Raw genomic sequence first — 7,880 nt, 5'->3', positions numbered from 1 at the left:
CCCACCCGGAGGGCTGATCACGTCCAGGTTTCCCCCTCTCCCCCTTTAGGACAGGTGCCAGAGCCAGGGCTCAGGGCTGGCAAGCTCTGCTGTGGTGTGAGCATCTCCCAATCAGGACTGACTAGGTGAGAGCCTGCGGCAGGCGCCGCAGGGCCAGGATGAGCCGGGGCGGCAGGCAGGAGCAGCAGGCGGCGGTGGACTGCTGGTTTCGGCCCATGCTGAGGGACCCCACCCGTGCACGAATTCGTGCACCAGGCCTCTAGTGTAGTCATAAGAAAAGACTTGTGGAGTTATTTTCATTCTCTTGGTTTAAATAACACCTTGTGTTTATATAAAGGACAATGTAACCATCTATTTGCAACTCAGCTACTCTTAATCTTAAATTCCAAGTTTTGAAATTGCAAGTAGCCTGAGAAGATGCACATTAAATTGGAATGTGTATAAAATTGCAAAATATTACAACATAAATGATTAACCTTGAGATGTCACGTGAATATTTAGGAGTAATACATTTAGATAATTATTCACTAATAATTATCAGTGAATCTGGCATCACTGAACTTAAAATACTTATAGATTACAATACATTCTGTATAATATTGGCCAGAGATTCAATAAGTAACACTTCATCAAGATGTTAAATATTTGTTTTTATTTCACACTTACAAAAATGTGTGCTTATTTGGATGTATGGGCTGAGTTTCTATTTTATCTAATTCTATGAGCAAATCCTGACTTTTCCATCTCCCCCCACCTTGTGGGGAGAAAAAAAGTGACATCGATGTCAAAATCCTCTGAAATAGAAATACCCAGAGAGCAGGCAAACTAGACAGTCATGGGACCAAGTTCAATAAATTATCTGAGAAGAATTGTTAACTACATGTAATTATTCTAAAATGTATCATTAGGCCATATTTTGGTAGATCGCAGTTCCAATTTTACATAGTTTCCTTGTTTCCAGCCCAAGGACACATTTCAGTGTTATAATTTATTCCTCTTAATGTGACTATTATTTGTGTTTTAGGAATGATTTGTAGATTTTTTGACAAGGGACAGGGGCCTCTTCAGATTATAAATAAATTACAGAAAATTGGAACCAAACTACTGGTACTTATTGTTATGCTGACAATTTGGAGAATTCACAGATCATACATTTGGCTAACTTAAATTTTCAGTCCCTCCTCTCTCTTTGTTAAAAATGTCTTTTTCTCCATCATTTCTGACAGGGATTTCACTTCTAAATGCCTTTCCTTGTGTATCCGTTACCACCAACCTGTCCTGCCTGTATTTAAAGAATAAAACTGTGAGGGGGTTTCATCTTGTGGTCTAAGGGCCCCCAAGCTCCCAGCGAAGCAGAACAAAGAGGACCTGCCCTTGCTGTGCAGATGACCCATGGAAAGGTCGTTGCCGTCAGCCTTTGGCAGGTGGTAAGACAAGAGCCAGAGGCAATCATTTCCTGTCCAGAGAGTCAGCAGAGGGCCGCAAGAATCCGAATCCCAATTCCTCACCCCAAATCTTACACTTTCTCCCCACAACGCTAGCAAGTAGCGTGATGCTAAGATTTCTTCCCCCGAAGTTACCATTTTGATTTGACTGATAGGAAAGGCGGTAACTATGGGAAGTTCGGGACCCACAATGTCTCAAGTGGCACCAAGACATTGCGAACCAAAGGGCGCCCATCTTCGTGGGTTAGATGTGGTCTCTGCATCCACGAAGACAGCACTTCTTCCTCGGCGTCTAAATGATGCAGAGACCACCACCTCCTTGAATTTCTCCTCTCATACTGAGCCCCGAGCACAGGCTGATCCTCGGAACCATGACAGCTTAAGCTGTCAGCCCCACCCGCAGGCTTCTGCACAAGGGGGAGTGTTATGTCTCTTTCAGAATTAAAGATCTAATCTGACCGAGCTCCATCGGTGCTGATGAAGGAAGGAAAGAGACTTCTTAAGAAATGGAAGACACTGATTACCTTTTATGGGTGAGATATTCTAATTATTCAGTGGGGATTGGTTTCAGGTTATAGAATTTTTATTGAAAACTATTTAATTTTCAGTACCTGTCATTCGACGTGGACAAAAATGAGGCACATATAAGAATTACTGTAGTCCAAGTCCAGACCCTCGGTAATTTGCATACACCCATAGAATATAATTTTATCTTCTTTTCACATAGGTAGATATCATCCACAGACTGCAGCCTGGCATGCTGGCCATGGCAGACTGTTAATAACCATAATACTCCAGGAAATCCCGTGTCTGGGACTGGCTACATTTACCCACGCAAGAGCAGCCTCGGATGCTAACCAGAACAAACGGGTCTCTGCTCCCTACTGTCCACCACATGCACACTCAGCCCGGGGCATAACTTCCCACAGCAGCTCGGTCATTTTAACGATGAAGATTAAACCAAAGGAAGACAGATGAGCAAGAAAAAAATGTAAGCAAATAAGCCAGAGCCAGAGCTGAAGTCTCTAAGTTGTGTTACTGGTGTTGCTACTGGTGGGTCTTAGGTCTATTAAAGGAGCTCACGAGACGATTACATTTGGTCTGTGCGCCGAGAAGTACCAGCACAGCAGGACGGTGCTGAGCACGTCCAGAGGAGCCACGTGTCACCACCCACACGGGTTTCCAGAAGACACCTGCCTTCAGAAAATATCGCCTTGGCAATAAATCAGCGTTTCATATGTTGCAAAATTATTCCAGGAAATGCCTGTGAGGATGGCATTCTTGAGGCAATGTCTTTCCAGCTGCTTAAGATGCATACAGCTTTGTCCTGAAGGCTTCTTCTCGGGCCCCCTGTGCCTCTCCCACTTGCTCACGTTACCTGCAGTCCTGACCGCCGCTGAGGCCCGGAGAGAAGTGGGGGGGGGGGGCGGGGGATGCGATTGAGATCCCGGGATCTCAGAAAGGCGAGTGATGGTGCTTTTCTCCCAGAGTTCTGGGGCTGCCCAGGCAGGAGGCACTTGGCAAATGTTAAATAAAGGAATGCATGACTGAAAGGGAGCTGACATGGACGGTCAGTGAAAACACACTGGTAGTGAGAGAGAGAACGAAGGGATTCTCAGAGTGGTAGGAAAACAGATAAGAACATAATAATGAGGATGTGACGGGACTTCTGCCTGAGCTCCTGCCAGCAGTTCCTAGTGTCCAGCCCTGCAATTCCAGAAATACTGATTAAATAGGTGGTCGCTGATTGTCCTGGTGCCAAACGCTATTGTGGACAAAAACAACTGGCAGGACACAATCTGGAGGGACAGAAGAGCTTCCTGCAAACAAAGGTGTCAGACAGGGTGCTGGGTCTCCCTGCCCGTTTAATCTGTATGCAGAACATATCACCTGACAACTGGGCTAGACTCGGAGGAAAAGGGAGTGAAAATTGGTGGAGGAAATAATAAGATACGCATATAACTCCAACGTCCTAGCAGAAAGTAGCAATGATTTGAAACTACTTCTGATGACAGTGAAAGAAGAAAGTGCCAACAGGGCTGCATTTGCACATCAAGAAGACAAGAATGATAACTATAGAAGAAATACACAACTTTAATGTAGACAATGAGGACACTGAAATTATTAAAGATTCTGCTGGTTCAGTCATCAACCCAGAGACCACGTCCAAGAATTCAAGAGAAGCTGAGACTCCGAAGGGCAGCATTGGAAGAATTATGAGATCACCGAGAGCAAAGATGTGCCGTGAAAGACCAAACTAAGATCATCCACACCCCGTCTTCCCCATTGCTGCGCACAGATGAGAAAGCTTGGACAGGAGAAAGGCTTACGGGGAAAATGACTCCTCTGAGGACGGTGCTGGAGGGAAGCTCTGCCAATTCTCTGGACCCGCAGTGGGTCCTGGAGCAAAGTAAGCCTGGAACATCGCTGGAGGCAAAGAGGACAAACAAAGCTGTCCTGCCTGGGGCACACCATGAGAAGGCGGCTCTGGGAAACAGAGCATGCTGGGCCACATAGAAGGCAGCAGGAAGAGAGGGAGAGGAAATTCGAGAGAGACTGGCTCCATAAAAGGAGCCTCAGGCATGAGCCCGCAGGAGCCGAGCAGGGCCACACTGTGGACAGCATCATACAGGAGTTGGAGCCAACTCAACAGCAAGTAGCACACACACAAACCTAGTCCGTTCTTCTGTGTCAGTGATGGAACCAGACACACTTCTGGCCAGTGCGTGTTTTCCTAACCAAAGGCTCAAGGCTCGCCTGGAGTTTCTCTGTTGCCTGAGGAAGCAGGTTGAACCGCGGTTTCTAGGTATCCACACAGCTCTGTTAAACAGGACCTCTCCCGCCTGTAACACCCTCTTCACCAGCACCCTTAGCAACCCCCAGCCGGGGGCCCAGCTCCAGGCCCCAAGGCGCGCAGGTGAGCAGGGATCTCGGAAAGTGCTCTGGGAGAGCCCAGCGCCAAAACTCAGCTCGGCAGGTTAATCTCGATCACGCGGCAGAAAAGTTTTGCACAACAAACCGTGTGAGAGTGTGCAGCGTGCTTGTGAGAATATTCAGGGCATAATTAGATAAATAACAGGCCCAGTGTCTATTTTTACTTTGCCTTGATGAGAAGCTTTGCAGGAGAGACTGCTGGTAGTTAATTCTCCTTAACAACAGTCTATGTAATCACAAACCCCAATTAGCCTGGCCGGTTCTCCGCTATACAAACTATTTCCTTGGCGCTTCACATCACTACTTTGTAATTAGCTTTCATCTACACGAGCTTTGACTAAAAAAATATAAAAGAGTGTAAGTGATTGTACTGCCACTCAGTATTCTGAGAAATAATCGCTTGCGATTTCAATCAGATTAATTTTATCACCCGTATTAAGGAAAATTACCTCCCTCTTCACTCTCTACAGCTGAGGGCTATTTCATTTCCTGAGATGTTCATAAAAGCATAATATAAAGCAATCTGTAATTGTAAATATCCTTCCCTAATAACTTTGAGATATTTCCTTAATACATCTTTACATTTGGCGTTTCCGTTCCATAAAATACAGTAACAAGTGCTCTATTATGTTTTAAGTGTGCGCTGTTAAGCTGGACAACTCAGTGCTGTCCTTCCTGTTTTTACATAGGGTTATATTTAACTCGCAGATAATGGGAACAAGGTTTAAAAGTGATGGAGCGGAATAATGGCGTTCCAGCAATAATATATCTTGCCTTTGTGAGGAATAGAACTTTACAGCCCTATTTCAGGTCAGCCAGCACGGATGCCATTTTTCACAGCCTGACAACTTTCACCTTCACCCAAAGTCCACATGGGCTTTCGGTGCCCTTTCCAGCCAGGGAACGGTGTCCTTCCTCATGGACCCCGTGCAGAGAAACAGCAACGATGGGGGAAACAAAGGAGAAGAAGAGACGACTGTCACTGGTCACGGCTCCTTCGGGCCTTCAGAGATCCCCAAATGTGCAAGCCAGGGGGTTGAGGGTGTCGCTGAGGGGGGACACAGGAAAGCTTTCAGTCCTGGTACAAAGGGGGAGCTGGCGCTTCCCCTCGGACAGGATACACTGTCACTGGCCCCCAGCCCCAGTGCAAGCTGTTTTCCCAGGGGTGCACTGCAGCCCACACCTGCTGGCAAGTCCGTGTCCCGGAGGGCCATCCTGCAGAGCTGTACCTGCAGCGTGGACTTCAGAAATGCTCAGGATTCTAAGCCCAGAATCGTGTACAAACACCAAAGCTGGGGACCTGGGGCATCTACTTGAAACCTTGCTGATATTATTAAAATATAATTTGTATCCTGGGCTACCAATCCATAGTTTCATGCATAAAGAGCCTAGCAGCATCGAAGAGCCGGGTGCCTGGACAGCATGCACAGCTGTCTCTATCTGTCCTGGTGGGCACAGGCCATTTGAATTTGATAAAGGCCTCAGGGGGCCGGCTGGTGAGGAGGGAAGTTCCATCGCTCTGAGCAGTGGACCTTGAATGGCTCTCATATAGTCAGCCCCGTAGGGAAATGCAGTGTTTAGACGGCTTTAATCTGCTCCCCTGCAGCTAGCACAGTGGCTTTTGCCAGCTCAACTCAAAAGTGCTCTCCCTTGTTTAGCATTCTACGCACCTCTCTGCCTCCTGGCAGGTCTGCACAGGCTTTATTTTCTGCAAAATAATTTACTGTGGGCCAAAACTTGGGGGTTAAAAATGGGAAGGGGAAAGAAAATAAAGTAAAAGCGTTTACTCTTCCAATGCAAGAGAAGTCAAATGAAGGCACAGGATCCTGTGAGGAATAGTGCCCAAATAGAAAGTTCCAGAACACCCCGTTCCCACATTGCTATTTTCTTTAAGCAGCGTGCTGACCCCCTACTGCTGATGTACTAATAGGTGATGCTCTGGAGTAGCAACTGAGATCTGGGGCAAACCGCGCATCTCGCTACCACTGAGGACAGGCCTTCTAGGATGTGAGCCGTGAAACAAAACAGACCTGGCAAACTAATTAGCTTCCTAACTTATATTTCCCACTATCTGCATAGTCCATAGAAAAGTGTTTAACATATGCTCTTGCCTTGTATATCTTAATGCGTCCATCCTGACAGAGGGCTTTCAGAGCACGAGGATATCACTTGCAGTGTGGAGGAACCCAGCACGTCCAGACATGCTGTGGTCATCCTTACGCGGCACCGGCCCTTTGGAAACCGATGAGCTACAACATGTCAGGGTGGAGCGTAAAATCCTATCCCTGAGCAGGAAGACCTGCTTTCTCATATTCAAGAATAGTAGCCACTTCTGCACCCAGCCTCCCAAGCAAACCCTATTTCACAGCGAGGCTGGCACTGTGCTCCTGCCGGCTGAGCCAGCCCTTGTAAAGGTTTCCTGGAATCCTATTTCAACCAGTAGGACTGAGGCTTTCCCCATCCAATCAGAGATGTGCAGCTCCAACCAATCAGAGTGGCTCTCTTCTAACCAATCAGTACTGTGCCTTTTGGACCAATCAAACTTCGAGGATTTGGCGTCCTCTTTTGCATGAGGACAGACCAATCCGGAACCAGGAACAGGGACTTCTGTCCATATAAGCCAACTCCTCTGTGGCTCAGAGAGTAGACTTTCCACCAAAAACTGAGCAGTGTGGGCTGCGTTCCAGTCCCCTGGAGCAGAACTGAGCAGCCTAGCTGAGGAGAGGCCGGGCCCTCGGGCAGCCTCAACGCTGTGCTGTTTTCACAGCTATGTTGTATCACTGCTGAGTTGTTTGCACGGAATAAAGTTTTCCTCACTGCCCCCCCAATTGGGGATTCTTGTTGGCATTGACTTGATACCAACGACCATCAGTTGACACTCTCATCAAGCATTAGCACTGAAAGCAGTCTCCTGGGGGATGTTGGATCTCCAGGAGTGAGACATTCATTCACACCAGTGAAGCTGAGGAGCAAGGGTCTAGAGATGAGCAAGGGTCTAGAGATGACCAAGGAAATAGGCAGCACTTCAGGTATGACCACCCAAACTGTCCTATTAGGTGGGCTCTCTTAGGAAAAGCTCAACTGCTCTTGGCTTTTATGGAGATCAAATTACACAATTAAACAAAGATTTTTCTTTCAATATGTAAGAAAACTACCTTGAGATAAAGGTCTTAAATATTGAAATATTTCTTAACCTGTACAGAGACAGAAAGAGATGGTGGCAGGAGATAGAGATGGAGAGATAAAAATCTATTGTCTCCTCTCATAAGGACACTAATCCTATTGGGTCAGGGCCCCACCCTTACACTCTCACTTTTAGTTACTCCTTTAGAGGCCCTATCTCCAAATACAGTCACACTGGGGGTTATAGCTTCAGCATATAAATTGGGGTGGGGAGTGACACAAGCATTCAGACCATAACAAAGCAATCTTGCTAAAATAAACCCTCAAGGAAGATCATCACCCAATGAATTTCTCATTGGCTTAGATGCCGACACAAAA

The sequence above is a fragment of the Myotis daubentonii genome, chromosome 12 (assembly GCF_963259705.1).
Source record: "Myotis daubentonii chromosome 12, mMyoDau2.1, whole genome shotgun sequence".
In the NCBI taxonomy this organism is placed as follows: Eukaryota; Metazoa; Chordata; class Mammalia; order Chiroptera; family Vespertilionidae; genus Myotis; species Myotis daubentonii.
This window is presented reverse-complemented; position numbering follows the sequence as displayed.